This window comes from Anser cygnoides, chromosome 7 (assembly GCF_040182565.1).
Source record: "Anser cygnoides isolate HZ-2024a breed goose chromosome 7, Taihu_goose_T2T_genome, whole genome shotgun sequence".
Taxonomy (NCBI): domain Eukaryota; kingdom Metazoa; phylum Chordata; class Aves; order Anseriformes; family Anatidae; genus Anser; species Anser cygnoides.
Window position 1 is genome coordinate 10,401,255 of NC_089879.1, and position 23,457 is coordinate 10,424,711.

Genomic DNA, 23,457 nt, shown 5'->3' on the forward strand with positions numbered 1-23,457 from the left:
TTTTCTCCTTTAAAATATACTATAAATGTAGTTTCTGTGGTTGCTTTGAATATTTTTCTCTTTTATTTTTGTCTAAACTTTCATAAAAGAAAGAACAGAACAGGTAATATTTGAAATTAAAAAAAAAAAAAAACCACTTTCTACCATGCAGAGATTTAATTGACTTTTAATGAGAATGTCTATGATATTTAAAGTCAAGTTTCAATCAAAGCACAGTTTCAAAGAACTTTTATTTTTTATCATTTTCAATCAAGCTGTCTTTGGGAGAGAGTTGTTGCCAGAGGTTTGCTGCCTGTCATCTGTGAGTTTTCAAAATTTAATACATAAGTTTCAAGGGAGTCCTGACCCATTCAAAATACAGAGATGTGCTGTGCTTGTGCTAAAAAGGTAGAAAAAGTGAATGTGTATACTACAATCACACAGACAGCATCTGTTGTATTCGTTCATCATTGCACATAGAGTTATAAACTACAATGCAATTCTTTTTTTTGACACCTGGGCTTGCTTTAAAACAAAAACTGCATTTATTCCTTCCTTTGTATTAAGCAATTACTAAAGCTTTTTTTTTTTGTCCTCATTTTTTTCCTGTTCTCTTTGTCCTTTTTCTGCCTGTCCCTATCCAAACAATTTCTGCTTGAAATTAACAGGTTATTGTGTTTCTTGTCTCCTAAGAGTGAGAGGTGCAGCACGATAGACTGCTGTGGGGGTATCAAATACAGAGAAGTGAATTTTGGCAGCACCCTTTATTGGCAAAGTGCAAACCCTATTAGGATTATTTGATACAGTGCAGTGATAAGAATAATTTAAGATTTAGGCAATAATTGAAGAACAAGCCATTCTGAATTCCCTGACTACATGAAAGGATGGGGTTCAGGGAAATCTGAGATTCTACAGGGAAATGAAGATGAATAACTGGGAGAACAGGGGTATTATCTTTCTCGTTCGTTGCCATACAAAGCCAATCTGTTTAAACTCTTTTCAAATAGTGAAACCATAGGGTCACTTGACTTGCGTTTTATAAGTACGATTTATAAAGGGCACTGTGGTAGATGGTTCTTTCATGTGAATCATTGCAGCCTTTTTAAGAAATAGATTATACTGATAAAGAAATAGCTCTCACACACACCAAATAAAATAAAATAAAAAAGGATATTGCTGATATACTGGTTTCTTTCTTCTTTTCCTTAGAAGCAGGAAGGGCCATCACAGACAGCCTGAAGTTTCTGCTCCTGTAGTTAACGTGGAAAACATGTCATCTACAGAGGGGATGTTTTAATTAATTACCATAGTTGCTTCAGCTGTCTCTGAGGATTTAATAGATAGCTGGCAGTAATTCTTCAGCAGCTTTTCAGGAGTGAACTTCTATACATTTAATATTTTTTCTCCCTAGACTCTAAGACATTGGTGCAATTCCTACTTACGCAATGTAAAATTTTAGCCTATATAAAAGGTGTTGTAAAAGCTTGCATCTAGGAATAATTTATTCCAATGTACTCAGTGATGTTTTTGGAAACAGTGTCATATATTGTGGGGCATTAACTAATAGAAAGAAAGCCAGGAAAGAGGTCAAATGATGTACTGTGAGAGTAGTCAGGCTGTGCAGCTCTCATGTATTAGAAATGCACAACTGTGCTCTTTGAAAAGGAAATAAAAAAAAAAAAGAGTCCAAGAAAGGTGATTTATCATACCTTTCATTTTTGATGAATGTCCTACACTGCCTGGTTCTAAAGAACAAATTCTTTATCAATGAATCCCTCAGGATGATCAGGTTTTCTGTGGTGAAGTTAAATTAATAGTTTCACAAGTAATTAAGTTCTGGCTTAGCTTTCCAATTTGCTCCCCAAATCATGCAATAGAGGCTTGACAAAGAAATTGAAAGTCTTGTATATTTGTTATTGAGTTGATTTAAAAGAATGAGTCCCTTTGCAGATTTAATCTGTCATCAGTTTATTAATTACTATGAAATCAGAACATTCTCACGTATGAAAAATGGGGAGATGTGTGTTGTAAGTAAACTACAACTGAGCTTGATATGTAATGATGAAGTTGTTCTAGTTCAAACAGAAATTAATTCAGATCTTTTACACTTTGCTGTACAGGGGATAGACTGGATGATAACACCACATATTCTGGTTTCTTAACATATGAATCTGCTAATTAACTCTACCTTGTGTATTATGAATATATCAAATGTTTCAAATCCATATCACAGTTTGTTAGTACAATAGCAGTAGTGAGTATCCTAATCTATTTTATTCTTTTTCATTTTTCAGTCAGATAAGTAGATGTTTGTTACAGGTAAGGCTTAAGGGGAACAGCGTGCATACAAAGCCCCAGCTGTCAATATGGGCAATTCTTATCAGTGGTGTGAAATTTCCCCCACCCACACACAGAACACATCTTTTTCAATCCTGCTGCCTGGACCTGATAATCATATTTAAGAGGTGGTGTTATGTTCCCATCCTTCACCTCTTTATTGATATAACATGGAGGAAGAGGAAAAACAGCTGTTTTCTGAGGGAGTTTTGGCATATTCTCACTGTGTGCAAACTGAGATATTCAAAATCAAGGCAATGGTGCATTAACTTGGGCATGTGAGTAGTGATGGTTTGTTGTTTATTTTTGACTCCTTGTGATAACGACTATGACAGGAACTGGAGAAACAACTGGGGAAAGGGAGGAGGAGATACAGATTTTTACACGTATCAAAGTGAGGATTATTTTTGAAAGCCTGTGTTTAAGACACTTGTCACTGTTGCTCCAGTTATTTCTGAGAACCCCTCTGTATTTCCAGGAGTTTTCTTGACTCAGAACAGCTGAAAAACAGTGTTGGCAGCGTGTAGGTTTTCATATACTGCTCTCACTGCTGAGCTTCACCTCTCCCCATGAAATGCTGAAGGAAGGTACTGTTACTCATGGTGAATGCCTAACAAGTGGAATAAGACAGTGATGTTTGCTCTCCTCCAGTGACTTCCTGTTTATGAAATACTTACTAAATAACTAAAGCCATCGTTATTTTATTTTTTGCCTTTTTCTTCTGAGCATTTAATGTGGTGGTTTTCAAGCTGATTGCTGTCTTTCATGGAAAGATTGAGATTGAGTAGTACAAAGAGAGTGCAAGAAATTATACCAAGCTCTCTCTCTCTTTTCTTTTTTTTTTTTTTTTTTTTTTTTTGCTTCCATTGACCCTGATTGCCTTTACAGATATGGCACTAGCATTTTAGCTGGTAAAGGAGAGGAAACAGGTTCTTTTAAATGAAATTAATGCACTTTTATTCTCCTCTATGGAGACTCTCTTGTTTGTTTGGATGTAGGGAGGAATAAGTGTAATAGGAATGTTCTTTTACTTCCAAGATGTAAGCTAATAGTCAGTGCCACTGCAGCAGAGACATGTAAGGTTAAGGAAACAAGTCATACCATTATTCAACAAAATATTCTCTGATTAAAACAACTGGTTTCAAACATTGAACTTGCCAAATGTCAGCAAAACCCAGCCAGGTGACTTGAAACAGTCTCATTTTAATGAGCCCTTTTTAAAGAGCTCTGCCAATTTGTGTCAGGTATATATTTACTAGTTTATGCTGGCAAATGTAGATTTCCAGGCTTTTAGATTAGCAAAGACAATTTATTTATTTATTTATTTATTTGTGTGTGTGTGTGTGTGATTTGGAGGCAATAACAACGTTAAAAATCAAGAAGTGAATTTTTACAGAACAGAGCTGATGAAAAGAAATGCTTTTGGTTTTAACCTCTGCCTTTCTCCTTACTTAAAACCTCCTGACACTCTCTCATCACAGCACACAAGTTTGGCAGCTGATTTTCACAACCACTAGAAGCATGTCTCATACAAAATTTAACACCTTGCTAAGCTAGTCAAGTACAAAATCATGTTGATTATGTGACTTTGTCTCATTTGTTAGCTCCTGATAGTTCACTGCAATATATCAGTTTAGTCATAATCTGTACAAATTGCACGTGCAAGCAAAGCATCCTGTAGATGCCTTTCCAAAAATGATGAGCTATCAGAATGAACTCAAGACAGCAGGCAAAGGATGCAATAATTTTGCCTGTGCTGGCAGATTTTGCTGCTTCAAACACAGAAAGAGGTGGAGAGAAAGAGACAAAGGTTTCTTCTAGGACAAATAAACCCTTCTTAGTCCCTCTTCTTCTCTCACACCTGACCTCCACCAAAACCCTGCTAGCTCCTCCCAGCTTTTCTCAAATGTCTGATATGCCTTAAGATGGCCTTGAAGACCCTGATAGATGATTATGTTAGAACAAAGTGAACATTTATTCATAAGCTGCAGTGGACTTACATAATGCATCTTTTCCCCTGGCAAATGTTTTTCCCCCTAGGATTAATATTGTTATCGATTGCGTTAAAGGAATTAATTATTTCTGCTTCTTTTTGGTAACACTTTACAATAAATTTGATATCTGTTTCTTGCTTAAGTACCAGTCATTAAATAGGAAAACATCTTTTAGCCACTGAATACTAAGCTTTCATTTCAGCCGCATTTTAGGACATATGCCAGGAGTATTCACAGACTTAAGTTAAGCAAATGCTTAAGTGTTTTTTCTTGGATGAGAACCACTGATTAGAATTTCAGAGGATTGATGCATTAGGACACTAATACATCACTGAAGAGGAAGATATAATTGAACAACAGCCATGATGATGTCTAAATTGCCTTCTGGATGAGATTCCCCATGTTTTGAGTGGGTTTGAAATAATTAAACTTTAATCAGCTACAGAAATGCTTAAAAAAATTACACATATTTACCAGGTGACTGAATGAGATAAATTAATACTTACAAGCATAGTCTAAGTTTTTTTTTCTTTGTGAATAAGGAAATAATTTACTGATTACAGGCCTCTAAACTAGTATTTGGATCAAGAGCATGCAAGTGGACTGCAAGAAATACTAATAAATGCTAAGCAATCTGTCTCACAAGCAGGTGATGTTAGTGTTTGGGGAACTTTGCCACAAGATTATTCATCTCCTTTCTGCTGTTATTGGGGGCCCACTGTGATAAACCGTCTGCTTCCAAACTCAGAACCTTAAGATTCCAGGTATATTCTAACTTGTCACTTTACTCTGAAACATTAGAAACAGAAAGACAATGGGAGATGGATGCAGTCTGTGAAATATAGATATAGAATCAGGTTAAATACTTCTTCCACATTTGGGGAATATTCACAACTGGGGTTGTGGTTCCAACGTCCTTCCAGCCTTTACAAACTGGTCCCTCAAATTAATTCAGGCTGTCCCTTTTCCGTACATCCCTGAAACTCTTGGTCTTCTTCCAGAGACATCAAAAAGCCCAGATTCAATTCTCACTTTGAACATTGGTTTTAACGAGCTGCAAGGACACCTACTTCAAGCCACAGTTGCACCTGTCTCAAGGCCCCCAGGAACACTCAGTGTGCTCCCAACTACAAAGAACCACCCCCCTTTATTTTTTGGATAAGAGAGATGTACATCAATACTCTATATGTCTATGTGTCATGTACAGCTACAGATGTAGTTGTCAATATAGAAAAAATATCATCAGTCATTTTATGTTTGGCTTTGTTTTTCTGATAGAATCCTGACTTTTCAGAGGTAAAGTACCTCAGGTTATGTTCCAATGGGCCTTTTGTTCACTGACTTCAGTTGTCAGTTCTGGCCAGTGGCTGAGGGATTTGGCTTTGCTCTTCACTGAAGCATTGTTTGTAAGGTTGCTTCATTTCAGATTTAAATGTTCCATGCAAAAAACACGTCAGGAAATTATATTTCTTATTCTTTCTGTCTGAATTTCTGCTTATGAATCTTAATGTCATTGTCCTAAATCTTTTATCACAAAAGAAAGATTGTGCTTAAGTAATTGATGAATTTGGGGTTTTAATATATAGAAACAAATACATTAGCTACATTAAGACCTAGCTTTTTGCATGTATTCCTTCATGTATCCTTCCAGTTAGTGCCATTTTACAAGCAGTCAAGTTTTAGAACCATGAGCTTCACCCAGTTCTGCCATGGGCCATTCTACATAATACAGGCTGTATTAGATCAGTCGTGTGGGACTGATACATGCTATATTGGCCCAAACAGAAAGAGAATATTTATTCTAATTAATGGTGAAGATATTTCATTTCCATTCTATCCAAATACTTACCTGGTGACTATTAGAAGAATATCCATCTTTTGTTCATTTACCTTAATTACACACATTCAAGTAAGCATTGATAGCCTGTTTCTTTCTTTCTTTCTGCCTGCCTCTCTCTCCACCAGTGTAACTAAAAGAGGAGAATTAGAAGTCAAATCTGAAGATTTCAGATTTTATCTCATCAACAGTGAATTTGGTGGAAATTGTCCTCTTGACTTCAAAGAACATTGAATTGTGCTCTGTTATATAAAATGTCTGCGATAAATCTGGGAAATTAATTTACTTACACTTAATACCCTGTTCAATATCTTAATCACTCATTGAGAAAATATAAAAGCACCATCACTATTATACATCTTCATTAAAATGGTTGGGAACAGCATCTTGATGATCATAGCTTAACCAAAGCAGTAAAAAAAATCATGTCTAAAAATAACCAGCCTTCTAATATGGATCCTGGGTGCTTGCAATTTTGACTCCCTTACCTTCAGTCCTTAGCCAGTTATTAGCCAAGATTCTCTTTTTGCATGTAGTCATTGAACTAAGCATCAGTTTTGTGTAAACAGAACATGCCATTCATTAATCCTGCAGTAACAGCTAGTGTGTAACCTTAGGTTTCTCAGCGATGTACAAATGTTTGACAAAAGACTAACTATGACAATTAAAGCAGCTTCCTTCATCAAAATAGAATGGTTGCAAAGAGCTGTTTCACTATCGTATAGCTGTCAATAAAACAGCTGAATGTGAGCTAATAAAAAAGTCTCTTTCTTTCTGCTGCCTACAGCAAGAGAGAATAATAGTTGAAAAAGGGCAGGAATGGGAACACCTGGAGTAGATAATTGCATGCTGCTTACTGGACTCTCTGGCTCTATTTTGAAGCTTGATACAGTAATAAGGAATAATGCAGCAACTGTATAGTCTAGGGGAAAGCAGGATCAGCAGGGCAGATTATTTTCCCTTCTTCCAAGTCCATTTGCTAAATCGTTGTATTTTGAACTGCACTGAAACATCCTCAGAACTAGAGATGCAGCAGGAAGCTAGTCAGAACTGCTGAGTGCCTTGCTCTTTTTGCCTTGGTCCTAGCTTTGAATCCTTCTCTAAAGGTTGCAGAGAAAATAATAATAATAAAAATAAAGTTCATCATCATCAAAATATGCATTTAGACAGTGCATCCACAATTGCTGACTCTTTTCTTGGAAGAGGTTCCAGTTTATAACCAGCACAGGTTGTCTGCCCATGTTGGGAGTGGCTGCACTCTGCGAAAGGACTTGAGGACCCGTTTTAAGACTTCTCTGAAAGAAGTCATGAGCTATCTTGAGGAAACCAGGATAACACTAGAGCTGGTGAACACATCCAATTTACTTTGATCAGAAGTTAGGAGATAGCTGGGACAAACTGATCCAGAAGGTTAGAAGCATTCCTGGATGCACAGCATGTCCTTGATGATCAGGGACAGTTTGGTTGACCCAGTGTGCTTTTGGGAATCTGACACACTTCTCTCGGGAACTGTTTTCCACATAAAGGTGACAACAAAAAATATCCCAACTGTTTCAGAGAAGACAAGTCTGTGGGTTTTAATTAAAATCCACATCAGTGACTCACCAGGTATCACTGTCACGCTCTCTGAATTGTGGTCCTGGCTAAGAAGGATATTGTAGCCCTGAGTACCATTCGCCCAACTCGTGTGAGAGAGTTTTCCCACAGAGATTTCACAGACTTTCGGTTAAGGTACAGTGGGATGTGGGACTGAACTAGGGACCTCAAGAGAAGGAAGGATATCACCAGGATGTGTTATCATGGATCATCTGCAATAACTGACCCAATATAAGGCAAGCATAGGAAGTAGCACACAATTAGGAGTATTTTAAGTTGGCCAAGTATGAAGTTATAAGGGAGCAGAATACTGTTGGAGTTTGCAGGACAGCTTACTTCAGGGTGAGTTACTTCCCCTGACAGGACAAGAGCATAAACCTTTACTGTTTTTTTTGTCACTCAGGCTTTACCTACTATTCCTACAGCCATTGTTACAGTGTCTTTGAGCTCCAAGAGTCCAGAGGGAAAGGTATAGGCTTTGCAGCCTCTCTCAATGCAGAGATATTTGGAACAGCTGAGTTGTTGGGGGTGAGGAGGGTAAGACCCCCGCCACTCCACCTGTCAGCACATGCAGTTCTTATTTCTTCCCTAAAATGTTCTAGGACTTCCCAGGCAATTCGTATGTTGGCTTGCTTCCTATCTGTAGGTTTTCTCTGATTGGTATCAGTGCTGTGACATGCTATATATGCTGATCTGTTAGACTGAGACCCTCTGTGTTATGCTGCATACCCTATAAATTTTAAATTTAAGCAATTAGAAACACTTTCTTCGTTGGATTAATGGAGAATAAAATGAAACGCTGACAAATTTATTGGCTCTCCTGTAGGCAAGGTAAGCAGAAAGGAGAAAAAAAAGGCAAAAAAAAAAAGGAGAGAAAAGAGAAAAAATAAAAGCAAACAAAAAAGGATGTTCACTAGCCTTTCATGAAAGTAAATAGCAAAGTATTTGGCATGTTGATTGACTCTCTATCAATCTACTTTCTATGTACCGACCAAATCACTGCAAATATTTGCCTCCTGGTGACAGGCAAACAGCAGGTCAATGCTGAAAAAATGGATTACATTGGTTTTTAACTCAAAATTGAATACCCCTTACTTTCTGGCTGAAGAAAAAAAAAAGTAGAAAAAGAGTCATGGAGGTCAAACAATAATTATCTCAGTAATTTAAACAGCTGAGATTGAAGGAAAAGCTTAGGGAGAATCAAGAATATCCTGAGCTGAATATCCACAAGAATATCCACAAGCATCATCAAGTTCACACTGATTCAAAGCTGGGTTTGTTATGAATGCTAATAGGAAAAGTAGGCATATCTTGATTTTGAGGAAATTTAGTTTGTGCTAGAAAGGCAGGCTCTGCCTCGAGAACAGTTCTGCACAGTCTAACCAGCTAGCTGGGCTCTGATCTTCTACCTATTTTACTCTTGTTTGGACAGAGAGGATGTATTCCTATGCTGCTGTCCCCTGCACTGTGCTGAATTTCCATAAAGAGTACCATGGTCCATGTGGAGTTTGTGGGAGGACAAGATGCTCAATTGTAAATTAAAAGGGAAGAAGGAGCTCTGGGTAGGACAGTGGTACAAAAAAAAAAAAAAATGTGCACCACTCTTGGGATATTTTGTTCTTGAAAGAGAGAGAGAAAGAAGACCTTCGCCCCCCTGGGGAGGAAGCTTGTCAGCTCTTCCTCTCTCTCTCTTGTTTCTTGAGAATATTAATATTTTAGCACTTCTCATTTACTAGGTAACCTCTCTCATATGTATTTGACACACTGGAAACAAAACTTTCCTCAGTGCAACAGGAACAGCTTTAGACAAGCCTGCTAAAGTCAGAAAGGGAGCTTCACTCCATGATGGGAGATGGATGATACTGGTGAAGAAAAACCATGTGAATAATTCATGCAGCATATTCAGATGCCATGTGATCCTGAACTAGCATGAACACACTATTTGCTTTGCATTCATAATGTTTCATTAACCACTGTAGAGATGAGCAAGGCAAAGTCATTAAGTTTAGTGTAATGTTGTTTTAACGCTAATTCTTGGTTGTATTACTATGCAAAGATTGTGACTACAAGGGACTTGGGCTGCTTCCGTGAGTTTGCTTTCAAAATCACTCCCCACTCAGGGGAATATTTACTGGAGAGGGACTTCATCCTCCCATCTCCCAGCTCATAAAAAGTGCTTGAATCATCTGAGATTTCAGAGCAGAGGGATATCTAAGTTCCCGTAAAAGAGTACTGGCTTGAGAGATCCTTTTCAGGTAAACACTAAGCAACCCTTTCCCATTGCATGCCAGAATTATGTTCAGACTGAATCAAGTTAGAGAGAAAAATAGGCTCCCATCTGTCATTTTTAAAGACATCAGTTGAATTTATTACTGGAAGGTGCAACATAGTGAAGTCTGAACAGCCAGGACCTAGTTGTGGAGGGGAACAGAACATGGCCACGAGGAGTTGAGCCCTCTCAAACTCTAGGGGATTCTGCTACACAAAGAGAAAGCTTGGATGAGAAATTCTGGCTGAAAAAAATCCAAATTTTGAATAAAAATTTCACCCTGATGTTAATTTATTCATACCCATTGAGACTACTTTTAATGGTTAACATTTTCATCTGGAATATATTGTGACCTTTGTGAGAAATGTCTGTTTTTTCACCCATTCTTGCAGAGCTTATCCCACACTTGCTTAGCTGTTAGCATATCACCCAGGTTTTATATGACTGCTTTAATATTCAGCTGACATTACATCCTTATCACAGGATCCCTTAGTCCCTGTTCCATCTCTCACTCTGTCTGAAAAGAAAATATTTTTTTGTTTTGTTTTAAAGGGTTACATCACAGAGACTTGCATGAGCTGCAGACTTGCCTGAATTAATTTTCAAGAAATCAGGTGCTGTGTTAAGTAGCATATATTAAGGAGAATCTCTGATTCTTGATGATGGCTGAAGGGTGAAAAGGACAGGTGATACTTATTCATTGAAACCTTATCGAAGACATTTTCTACCCAGGGTTGCACCTGGTATGATGCTCTCCCAACTGTTTTTTTCTTGCTTCCTGCTGGCTGGAGTGCAGAGAAGTTCAATAAGGCTCTTGCTGCCTCTAAGCAATGAACCTGGTGGTTTTAGCTCCAGTCATAGAGGATTATAATTACAGTCACAGAGTCTGTGAGTTCAGGCTCTGCGGATGATTCAGCCCAAAGCAAGTTGTCACATGAGCCAACCTTGTAACCTCAGTGGGATGTAAAGTGGACTGGAGCGGGGCCTGGTTATTTTCTCTGTGTACAGTGTGCCATTAAACATGAAAGGTTCCTGAAAAGTCATGCCAGTTCTTGTGATCATTTTGCAGCATTGCTCCAAGATTAACTGTGTAAAACTCACAGCAATTCTGCTAGCAAAAGCTATACAGAAATATCTGTGTTTTTCAATAAATGAAATAAACCGTTTGTCCAGGTCCACACTCAGCTCTATTTCACCATTAAGTAACATAAAGCTAGACCAAAGATTTGAAAGTCTCTGACCTAATTCAGAGTTATGATTGTAAGAGAGGAATTCATTCAATGGAGAACACAAAGGGCAAACAATTGTATCGAAAGCAGAGAAACATGGGCGACACAGAAGCCAAGGAAGGCTGCTAGCTCTCATGTAGTGCATTTGATCCCCAGAGATCTCAGAGCTTAATAAAGGAAGGCAACACCATTAACCACATTTTACAGATGGAAAAACTGTAGCTCTAATTTAATGTCAGCAAGTATTCTTGAAAGGTGGGGACAATCCCGGGACAGCTTTGTCCCTTGACTGAAGGAAAATTTCCAGCATGCCATTTTGTCACAGATCTCAGAAACTTATATTCACCATAATTTTCTTTTAATGAACCACGATGCCCAGCAGGCATCACTTGTCCCCATTCTCATCATTTCCCAAGCCAAGAGGGAAATCACAAGGGACAGAAGGAGCTATTGAAGTGCAGGACCCGTGACTCAAATAGGTGTTTTTCTTTTTTTCTGCCTGTCTCCCCTTAAAACATTGAGTGAGACAAGGGAGACATGTGAAGCTGTGACCATGAGACTCTACTAACTTTATTATTTTTTTCCCTTAGGAATTACTGTCACCCAAATACATAAGACAAAATACAGACTGGCCAGGATGCTGCTGTGGGCCTTATGACTGCTCCCTCATTACTGTATGCTGTACAGAGTATCCTGTCTTGGGCGAAGTTACAATCTGAAAGCAACGCTACATTAAGCAAGTGGGTGAGTAAACAAGCACAACTTGGGTTACCAGTAGGTGAATACCATTAAAGCTATTTAACATTAATATACAGTCAAGCCTGGATCGTAAATGGGAATCAATAGGAAACAGGAGTCGATAGTGAACAGGGAAAGGAGAGAGGAAAGGGCTCAGTATGAATCTTGCTCAAGTCAGTGGAAACTAGGTCATGTCCAGGGAGTGCTGATGGAGGAAGGGAAATGGCAATGTCACCACGTCGAGGACACTTAAACAGAAATCTGGACTGTGTCGAAGTCACAGGAACAGAGCAACAGGCTGGGGAGAATGTGGGGGCAGAAATGTTGTACAGAATTGACTGGAGCAAATAGTCCCAATAAACTTTTTAGAAATAGGTAACCAAATACTTCAGCACCTCATGTCTTCGTGTAAACATTTGGGTCTCTCCTTGCTGAACCCACACAGTTGCAAGTATGGTATTGGTATAGAGGTGATGTCCAAGCTGCCAAGAGAACTGCTGCCTACTTGCATCATCAGATTTCAAGACTATCTTTGTGGCCTTCCTACCAACATTTACATCAGCCAAGAATCTGCCTCAGAAAAATATCATTGCTTCTATTCCTGAACTTTAGTTTATGGAATCACTTAGATGGGAGCACAGGTAGTTTATTACGTCTTTTGCGATATTTTTGGGCCCAGCTATCTCCCATCTGAAGTCAACAGTAAATTTACATAAATTTAAGAACTGTACTCAAGTAACAGATGCACATCTTCTTTGGAATGCCATAAACATTATTTTCAGCTGCATTAGATCCTTAAAAAAAAAAAAAAAAAAAGAAGAAGAAAAGAAAGAAAGAAAGAAAACAATATAGGAGAACTAGGTCATGTTGAATCTAAAGCAATTGACCTATGTTTTTATGTAGTTGAGTGCCTCATGCACTGAAAGCAGAGGCAGTGAGCTGCTTTGGTAATAATAAGTTTGTTTTCCTAATTTTGCTCTTGCAGTCGTATGAGGAATCTTAATGAAAACCGTATGCTAGGACTAACCACAGTTTATTTACATTTAGGAATGGAAAACAGAGATGCATGTCAAGCAACTCTTCAAACAATCGTACCCTCCAATATCTGGGGCTTGTTTTATGGATGGTAGAAAATTCACTGGATGGATTTATGTGGTATATGAGAAGGCAGAACAATGGGTGAAAGGAAAAAAATGTAAAATATGGGCTGGACAGCACTTTTATGGGAAAAAGACTATGTTGCCTGCTCTTTGACACCTGGGTTTTCTTCCAATAAGATTCCTTGACTGCTTAAGCATTCTTAAATATCAGATTTTTTTTTAATCATTATTATTGCTGCGAGCATTGCAACAGGAACAATGCTATATATCCCCAATCATTTTAGCTGTTATTGGACTATGTAGGTTTAAAATTTGATCAGAAACAGTGACCTCCATATAAATTAGAGGAGGGTTCTCTTTCCAAGTACAGTCATTTAGGTGGGTAGGATAAATATAATTCATTTCAACACCTGGGCTCTGAAAACATTTATTATTAAGCAAATTTTATACCACAGACAAATTACTGATCAGATGTCCTCCCACCCCAGGGATCTTCTTTGTTGTCCCATGTCTTTTGAAGAATTCTTTCTTTGTGACTGTGTCTGAGTGTGCCCTAGGAGAGGTAAAAAGCCCTGGAATACTTACTTCCCCTCCTAAAACTTCACTTTCTGCTTGTTTTCTTAGCATAGTTCTTGAAGCAGGTGAACACTTGACTACGGCAATGATTACAGAGAAAGTATGCACCAACACTACCTTTAAGCTAAGGGGATGCTTTTGCACTAGCAGTGCTTCCTACAGATCCAACAAGACTGGCAAATCTGGGATTATCCTTCCCATAAGTAAGGGAAATCTCCATGTAACAGGACTGGTTTACATAAAAGACCTCAGTTTAGTATGAAGATACCCAAGCTAGCTGTGTATGAATGAACGAGGTGTTGGAAGCAGTCCAGCTATAAAAGCATAAATCTAAGCACAAACACCAATACTTTGATGTGTTTATTTGAGAGAACTTTTACTTAGGTAATGAAATTTTGCCATTGTGAAAACAGCAAAAGAATTCTTTCCCCACTGAGGTGTTTGGTAAAAACTCCCATCAGTTTCATTATATAAGAACAGCAGATGTGATTTACGTGATACATCCACCTATTCCAGTCTCTCAGTTCCAGCAGTGGCCAATAGCAGATGCCTCTTGGAAAATATAAAACAAGATGTCTGTATGATGATACCCTCCTGAAATACTCTCACAGCCTCCAGGAAATTGTGGTTGAGAGACTTCCTGTGCCAGAGGTATATTTCTGCATTTAATAGTCCTCCATGGGTTTGTCAGCAGTGCCAGGGTTTAATCCCTAAGTAGACATGGAACTTATTCTCACATGGGTATTTTGAGACTTATAAGTATACAGTACATTCAATTGACTGTAATAACAAGTTAGCCCCCTTTGGGGACTATACTTTCTATTACCCACAAACGAGAAGAGGACAAAACTCAAAAATAAAAATAAAATAAAACAAATTTGATCACATCAGTCATGCATGGATGGATGAGGAGATTTTACAAGCAGCAATAGCAATCAGGTTGCCATGTGTCTGGTTCTGCCTGTCTGATTGTGTTGTGGTCTTGCCAGTCACTGTTAGGGCTATCACAAATTGTATTGCACAAACATGACTACAGTTGACCAAGGAGGTGTTTCTAAGATGGGAGACATAAGTGAATGAGACAGATGGTCAGAAATGACCAAAGGAAAGCAACACATACTTCCTAGCTTTTACCTGGAGTCAGCGACAGCTGGAATGAGGTGGGAATAGTGAAAAATCATTCTGAGAAGGAGCACTGTAATCTCTCTGAAATGTTAATATTTAACTTAATAACTGGGGAAGGTTGGAATTTTAAACAAATCATTTTTTAAAGTCAACCACAAGGTCAGAAAGAAAGTTGTTTGTTCACACAAAATTAGCAATAGCAAACAAGTAATGAAAATTAACAAGGGAGTGGGGGGGAGGAATAAAACATACAAAAGTGAGTACAAGAAAAATAAGTGTTTGACAGCAGAATTTTGGATTGTCTCTAACATCTGTTTCTGAATGAGACCATTCTTTCAAAGCAATTCATTCAGGATGGGTAAAATATTTAGTTATTGTAAGAGTTGTTTTTCTTTCTCTTCTTTTCAGTGCTAGTCTTCATTCATTGAAGTCTTCCTATCTATCCTCTTTCTCTTAGTTTTTATGAATTATTTGAATTATTACAATTATTATATTCATTGATGAGTTAACAAGGTAGTTGATCTTGTTATATGTTATGCAGTTGTTCAGATAGTTGAGCAGGCCTTCTCGGGGATAAGAATAGCCTTCTTTGTCCATTCTTGCTATGTGTTAGTTACAATGCTCCCATCAGAATGCTTCTCATGTCACTAAAGATGCAGATGCTGAGATTATCCTGATCTTATAGCTGAACAGATGTAAGACATAGGACTTTTCAATGAAGATCAATACAGCCAAGGAGAACCTTATAATTCAAGGCTTTTCTGTCTTTGATTTCAAGTCAGTTTTGTTATTTTAGGGAGCAGAGGATGAAAGTCTTTTTTCTCTGGTATTTTCATATAACTCTATCATACATCTCCTGAAAAAATCATGCCACATACATCTGTTACATGAGTTTCTTCTACTTAACTTTCTGTAATTCATATACTCTTTCTCTTGTTTGAATGATATGCAATATAGAGTTGTTTTCATCATAACATTCATATTACTAAATTAGTTTTTTTTTTTTAATATGAGGCATTGCAATTTTTCTTTCTTTTTTTTTAATAACTAGTGTATGTGGTCATATGCATTATGAAACACTCAGATTCAAGTCAGAAAACAAAATAATCAGAAAATTTGGTCTTTATTGAGATGTCAGTGGTTCTTCAAAAACAGAAAATTCAGACAGAAACACAAGAAATATAATGAACAGTTCAATAACAGTTTGGAATTTTACTTTTACATTTGTCTAAATAAATTTTAAACAAACAAAAATTATTTTTATCTTGCTGAAAGAACTATCCATGACTCCTATCTTTGTTTTGCAAATGTATCTTCCTTTTTGTGCTTACACCCAAGCGTATTCAACAAGACTTTGGGGCTGAGGATAGTGTCATAATCATGGTCCCATTACTACTTTGTAACTTGCAGTGTGAGGACCATCCAGGGCTATCTGTTGCTGAGGAGGGGACTTCGGTATGCAGGCTGATAGCAACTGCTGTTTATTTTCCCTCTGACAGTAGAAACATTAAACTCAAATCTTTATTCCTCTTGGACAGACCCAGCTCTGTTCCTCTTCTTCTACATGATATCCTCATCCTGACCAGGATCTGGATCATCATCTTCAGGATAGCAAGTTTTAGCTCTGGAGCCCAAGAAGCCTTGAGCTGGCAGTTTTTCATGGTCACTGCTGGAATAGCTCTGCGGCTCCTGTGAATGTATTGCTATATTGACTAAGAAACATTTGAACAGCGTTATCTGTTTCAGCAGGACTTTCAGGGCTACCAGATGATATTTTTTTCTCTTCTACCTAGTGAGCAAGCATGATTACAAGTGCAACTGCGAGTCACTTACCATTAATTCCTGTGGGTGTATGTACAGATGGAGATAGAGACCCACCTCCCTTGGGAAACACCAGCTTCAATCTGTTCTTCTTGTGACACAAGGTGAGTAACAAAGTGGAAAATGCCCTTTCACAAGAATCACAGCTAAGGGGATTCTAGTATCCTGTGCAAAAAAGACTACATGCAGTTAACAAACCCATACACCTTCCAGCCAGCTGAAAAAACTCAGGAAGATTACATCAACTGCTTCATAGATTACAGTTTTTAGGAACTACGTTTTCAGTAACAAATTTGCAGCCTTTGTAGCAAGTGACTTTTTTCTCCCTCTATGTTGACCTCAATTACCAAATCAGATCAATAAAATATGGCTAAAATATATTTTCAAATATAAAAGTAAAACAGAAAAGGAGAAGCAAAAATAATACAAAGAGTACTACTTAGAAATTACTTTCTTAAAAATTCATTCTTTTCCCTTGGAAAAAACTTAATTTACTCACTGTTTTTTATATGGCATATAACACATTAATCTTCAAGTCCGCATATGAAAACTGAAAATGAGTAATAATAATTCAGATGCTTGTCACTTTGGGGACTTGGAGAACAATTTGACTGCCCATGAAAATCTGATCTGATCAACAAGCTGAATTATAAAAGCAAACAAACAAAAGTATATTAGTAGATGTCCTCTAGTTTACGATACAATGTGTGTAATGAATAGTGAGGACTAACAAAAAAAAAAAAAAAAAGAAGAGAGAATTTTTTTGTGAGGGGGAGGGGGAAATATTTAGCCTCTAACACAAATGTATTTTCAGAAAGTTGGTTCACAGCTAATATAAGAAGTTCAGAAACTGTCCATATCCTATGTGAGTATCTGTAGGAAAAAAAACTTGCATAACAAAAACAAGATCGTAGGCATACAGTTGTCTCTCATGGGCTCTTTATCTGTCTGAGACTTTGATCTTCTTACCCACAAACTTTACTTTCTGCTCATGTCTCACTTTCCAGCAGCCAGGGGTGATTTGTAGGCTGTTACTATAAGAGGGAGGCCAATTCTACAACAACATGTTGGCGTATGAATATGAAACAGACAACTGTTCCTCACTTTCCCATGTCATGTTTTGTTTCTATAAAATGAAATCTACCCATTTGGAACTTTTACTTAGATTAAGAAGCTGACAACTATTTTAACCTTTTTAAATAATAGAAAAGACCTGTCTTATTAAATAATTGCAACTACTCCTACTGTTTTTAATGATCTTTGAATCAAGCTTTAATTTTGGATCAAGATGAAAAGCCTGATGATATCTAGCTGGGAGTAGATGAAATTTCTTGCGGAGCAAAATGAAGATTCTTCATTTCTACATCTGAAGGGATGTTCAAATATGAACACCTGAAATTGAAAGACATTTTTAAATGTAATGGGTAAGGAAGTAAGAAAAAGGGACGTAATTAATGTCAATCAACATTGCTCTGTGGAAAAGAGGTCTTGTCACACAAAACTTAATTTGTTCTTTGACAAGATTGCAAGACTGGATGATAAAGGTATCTCTGAAATTGTAATATTCTTAGAACAAGATATTGATACAGCCAGTCCTGCCTTGGGGTATGAGATAGAATCGTTCATCCCGTGTATTTTCCCCAGCTGTACTTTCTATTAATCTATTATGTTACTTTTTTTTTTTTTTTTGGGGGGGGGGGGGGGGGGAATGTGTTTGAAATAGAATTACCACAAAGATTCATTAAATATCAAAACTAATAAAAAAATACAATATATGGACAAAGAAGTGGCTGGCAAGTCTTAGAACATATCTGCCAATACAAAATCATTAGCAAAAGGTGTAGCTCTCAGGTAGATGTTCTGGAAGTGATTCTGCTTTGGGGCTACACTGTTATATATATTTCATCATGGAATAGCAGGGAAGTATGAAGTAATTTTTGAGTATGGATGAGACTGACAGTCTGCTAAGATAAGGGCAGAAGAGTGATATAGAGGGCTCTAGCATCATTTGGTTATCTGGCCTATTTAAATGACTTCAAGGTACCCAGCAGAAAAATGGTATGTTGAGACATCAATGGAAAACAGGGATTCTGAAAAAAAGTTTTAGGAGTCATATGCAGGAAACAAATTAGTGTAACTGCTTAACAAAGTGATCTGATCATGGGAAGTTTCTTTAAGAACGGTTTACTCAGATGCCTTTGTAATTATGTAGGTTACATCTGAAGGTGATTTGGACAGAAAAACAAATTACTTCTTGAAATCCATCTCTCCCTTTCTATGAATCTTGGCTTCTATACACACGAGAGAACAGAAAACAGGAAATGACTTTAGAATTTGTAAGGTCAATATTTGTAGTATGGTGAATTTAATCTTGCAATATATTTTACACAGAAAGCAGATTTTTGCTGTGCAATAGAGCCCTGAACTAAACCTCTCTTGACCTGCAGATTCAGATCATATAGCAAAACATTTTACAGAAGTATAACTTCAAGCCTCAGTAGCAAACAAGAAGTCCTACCTACAGGGGAAGATCTCCGAGGAGTATTTTCTACAGCTAAAATATAGTATGCAGTAGAAGTCTCCTTAATCTGGAAAAGTATATCATGCCAGACATAGTCAAGTGAGAAATAAATGATAATGTTTGCTTAAGCTTTGGAATTAATTAATCACCTAATGAACCATCCAGAGACATGGTGACCTCTCTAGTCCTTGAGGTCTCCAAATCAAATTATGAGCCTGATACTGACTTACTAAGCAATGCTAAGACCTCTGGCATACCTCTGAGTGGGAAGACTTGGCTAGTACACTCTTCTGGCCATAAAATGTGGATCTCACACAAATCTTTTGAGCATGAGTTCCCAGCATTGATTCACTCATGTTTCACAATCAGATCCCTCAGCCCCCATTTGCATTCCAGACCCTCTCAGGTCAGGGGAAACAGGGCATGGAGAAGCCCAGAGCATGACACTCCATGGTTGAGGCAATGCAATGCTTTTATGGCACTGGCTTCTAGATATCATCTCATGAAGAATTTGATCTTCCTGTAAATCACTGCCTTATGCAAAGCACTTGAGTACTTTGACGCAACCAGATGAGATGGCTGAAAAATGTCCTTTTTTTTTTTCCAGCTGTCATCCAAAAAAAAAAAAAAAGAAAAAAGAGGGAAAGAAAAATTTGAAAAGCCAAAAAATAGTTTGGATTCAAATGAAGAGAAGCTGAATATCTTTCACTTTCTTCTGAAAGCTAAATAAAATAAAATATGAGCTCTGGAAATATTTTTATGGAGAAGAAAATAAGATATTTCTCATAAAAATTCATTCAAAATCCAAAAAAAAAAGAACTAGGAGCATAATCTTCCAAAAATCCCAAGTGAATAATGAATTATGTTAGAAATACAGTAAAAATAAGACTAAGAGTATTTTCTCTTTTTCTCCATATGTATGGAGGTATATAAAGGAAGAAATGCATACATATTTTGTATGCCAGCTATGCATTCACATCCAAACCAGATATTCTGTGGGACCGTATGGACTTTCTCTGGCTTTCTGTAAAGTTCCCAGGGCTTTAGGATGTGTTCAGCAGGTGCAGAAACTACTCTTTAGCCAGAAAATTTCAGCTGCTATCACTAGTGCTCTCAAGAGTAGCACAGCCTTTTAGTAGCAATGTTAAATGCAATACAGAGAGCTACATTGTAATTGCTTCTGTTATGAGAGAGAGCATTATTTCATCTGGAAGCTTTTGGCTTGTGGCTACACTCACTTGCACTTAATCATCCATTTACCTCTGTGACAAGCTACAGCATGCAGCATGAGCCTTCAGATAGCAGGGATCTCAGGCTAAGGTTGTATTTGGCACCATCCGACAGCATACATACCTGTGGGTCTTTTTTCATTTCAGCCGTGAATGCCATGGAGAGATAAATTCAACTACATTCTTTCCTGTAATGGGAATGGTATTTCACTATGCTGTTACCTCCTCCCATGTAGCCTCACATGTGCTCAGAAATGCAACAGATTCTACAGCAGTTTTAAGATTTGTCTTCTGAAAATGTCATTTTGAAGCTGTGAAATCAGCCGTGCTCAAAATGAAAAGCACGCTCAATGGTATGGAAAGAGATGGAAGCTAGAATTTCTTCTTTATGCCATTTCTTCTGACCCCAGAAAATGCTGACCTCCTGCATCTGTCCATTTTGACTGACAAATAAGTGGTCAGTTTGGATAAAAACCAAAGATCAGAACTAATAAATGTGTTGGCAGGAACATCCATGGAAACTAGTTTATTTAAGACAGAATTAAAAAATATTTGCCAAGGGGGAATTTTAAATATATTGTCCTCAAACGCATGCACTAGGAAATCTGGATTCCATTCAACCAAATAATGAACAGATACATATTGTATTACTTAAGTGAGCAGTCACAGCAATGAAATTGTGATTGCACAGTATTCTCAAAATGGTTATAAAGTGATCTACCAAGCAGAAGTGATTCACATGAATAAATCTGAGAATTCAGCACATTGATCCTAAGGATGAAAAAAAGAAAAAAAAAATGCTGTGAAACGTACAGATACCTTGTCTTTATTAGCAGTTATTCAGATCCTCCAAAGATTTTGTTGTTGTTGTTCTGTAGAAATATTACTTCAGCTGAATGAATTCATTTCTTAGTCTTCAGTGGATAGACTCCAGTGTGACGGAAGATACTCAAGACTTTGCAGATCTTCAGAGAGTTTTCATTTTTTTGCCATCACCACAACCGATCTCCTTTGGACATTTTACAAACCTTACAGCCAATGAAGGCTCAGACATAACTGGTCTGTCTACAGCGCGGCCAGCCAGAATTGGTTTTGACAGTCATCTCAAATATTCAGTGAAAAATGTGTCCTTTTTCTGTTTGGCAAATGAATGGAGCTTACGAGATGACAAACAAGCTTCTTAAGTCAACATATTTACTACAATTTCCCTTCATTAATTCTCATATGGTTGAACAGAAGGCAGGACAATTGGTTCACATGGTGCAAAGGCAGAACAAGCTGATTTATGCATTGAACAAGAGAGGGGAGTATCGCATGTGCTGCTGCCAAGCTCTTGCCCAGTCACAATTTGGTTGCACCTGGCTATCAAAACCTCACAGCTTTGAATGGGCCTGGTAGTGATCTGTTAGGAAATAGGACAGCTGAGAATGGCTATCACTGGTTGCCCTATTCAGCAATCACTGGTTCTTCAGCTGATTGCGGCTCCTCACCCTCAAGATCCTATCGTACCTCTGGGAATTGCCCTAGGGAAGGCTGGGAGTGAGTGAACTTGGGCTGCAAAGTGCAAAAGGTGCAAAAGTATTTCTTGATGCCTCAGAGACTTTTTTTTTTCCCTTTATTCCCACTGGCTCTGACCCTATTTTTGCCTTCTTGTTTGGACAGAAAGAGTTAACAGAGCTTTGTGCCTCCCATCTTCTGCATAAAAGCAACACTGGACCTGGCAAAAAGTCATGGCTTCATTTTCTTTAATTTTTCCAGTTCTTTCCTGTATCATCTGTAGAATTGAGCACCCACAGAGTTGTGGCGTCCCCAGCAAGGAGTTCTGCAACATATCACCCAACTGTTCCACACATGCCAGCTTTCCTCCAATTTTCAGCTTCTCTTCCCCCATCTTCTTAGGGGATCACAGCGGGCAAATAACTGCTGCTCACCTCCCTGTGCACAGTCATCACACAAGCAGTGCCCAGTGGTGGTTACAGCAAAGTCTGCTCTAATTAGCAAAGGTAAAGAAGGACTTGTCACGCTTGTGCACTGCAGTGTGAAGATGGGCAAGGCCAAGTTATATCCAAGAAAACACACAACCATTTTTTGGAGTGGTGGCCAAGATCATTATGTTAACCACCAAGAACTGGGGAGCATTGAAACCCCACTGCTTTTTTCTCTCTGTATGGGGAACATTGGTTTTGACCTGCCTTTTCCAATATAAACATAATTCTTTGTGCGTATCATAAAAATGCACACACACAAAGAACCGCTTCACTGCCCATTGGTCCCATGCTGGGAAGAAACAAAATGAATAAACAAATGGCATATGTTAGTCACATTGCTTCATGCACTGCTGGAATGCGTTCAGATACTCTGGTGTCTTCTATTACGATCACTGTAGAATTCAATATATACATGTTTTTTTAGGATTGTACTGTGATATCCAAAATGAAGTATGAGTTACCTGAATTTGGATAAATGTGATATCTATTAGAATAGGCATGTACTAGCCTTCACAAAATAAATGTGTGTTGTGAAAACACTCTTTCATCTGGCTAAATTGTAAAGAACTGTCTAAGGTAAGATTTGATTTTCGGTAGTATCACTGTTCATATTATTTGAGTAACCATAACTTTAAAGTGGCTTTTTTACAGAAAATGTACAACCTCCTCTGGCACAAACGGCACTTATAATATTCTCAAGTGGCTTCACTGAAGTTGGGCAGTCAGATAGCAGCTGACAAGATTGAATGGAAGGGTCTCAGACTGGCCAAAATCTGCAAATAGTTTTGTGAGAAACAAAGTTCCCAATTTCAAAATTATTTTCCTTTTGAAGGATTTGTACCTATTTCACTTTTAAGATTATTTTTTCGTTATTCTTGTTCACAGTATTTGACTGAATAATTTACACAATTGTTAAAGGTCAGTCTTCAAGGGCAGGAGTAGTATCAAATCAAGTATTTCATTTAAAAGATCACTTTTTGTTTGTTTATTTCCAGATGTCGCTATATCATTTTGCTTAAATAAAACAAAAGATCTATCCTTTCATTTCAAAACTCTCCAACAGGCATTATGACATTTTGCAAATCTCTCGACCATTTCAGGGGGATTAGGAATGGGAC

At 37.7% G+C, this 23,457-nt stretch overlaps 1 long non-coding RNA gene across 10 annotated transcripts in view; it reads left to right on the forward strand.

The window, feature by feature from the left end:
- Positions 1-23,457, forward strand: part of LOC136791318 (uncharacterized) — a 225,869-nt gene that overhangs the window by 162,762 nt on the left and 39,650 nt on the right. For 6 of the 10 annotated variants that reach the window (XR_010833046.1, XR_010833048.1, XR_010833047.1 and 3 more), the window contains 3 exons: positions 11,832-11,985; positions 16,574-16,705; positions 20,499-21,644. This is a non-coding gene — a long non-coding RNA (uncharacterized lncRNA). Of the gene's footprint in view, positions 1-11,831; positions 11,986-16,573; positions 16,706-19,729; positions 19,942-20,498; positions 21,645-23,457 lie in introns of those variants that run through there. The other 4 variants (XR_010833051.1, XR_010833050.1, XR_010833045.1 and 1 more) reach the window with 2 other exon arrangements.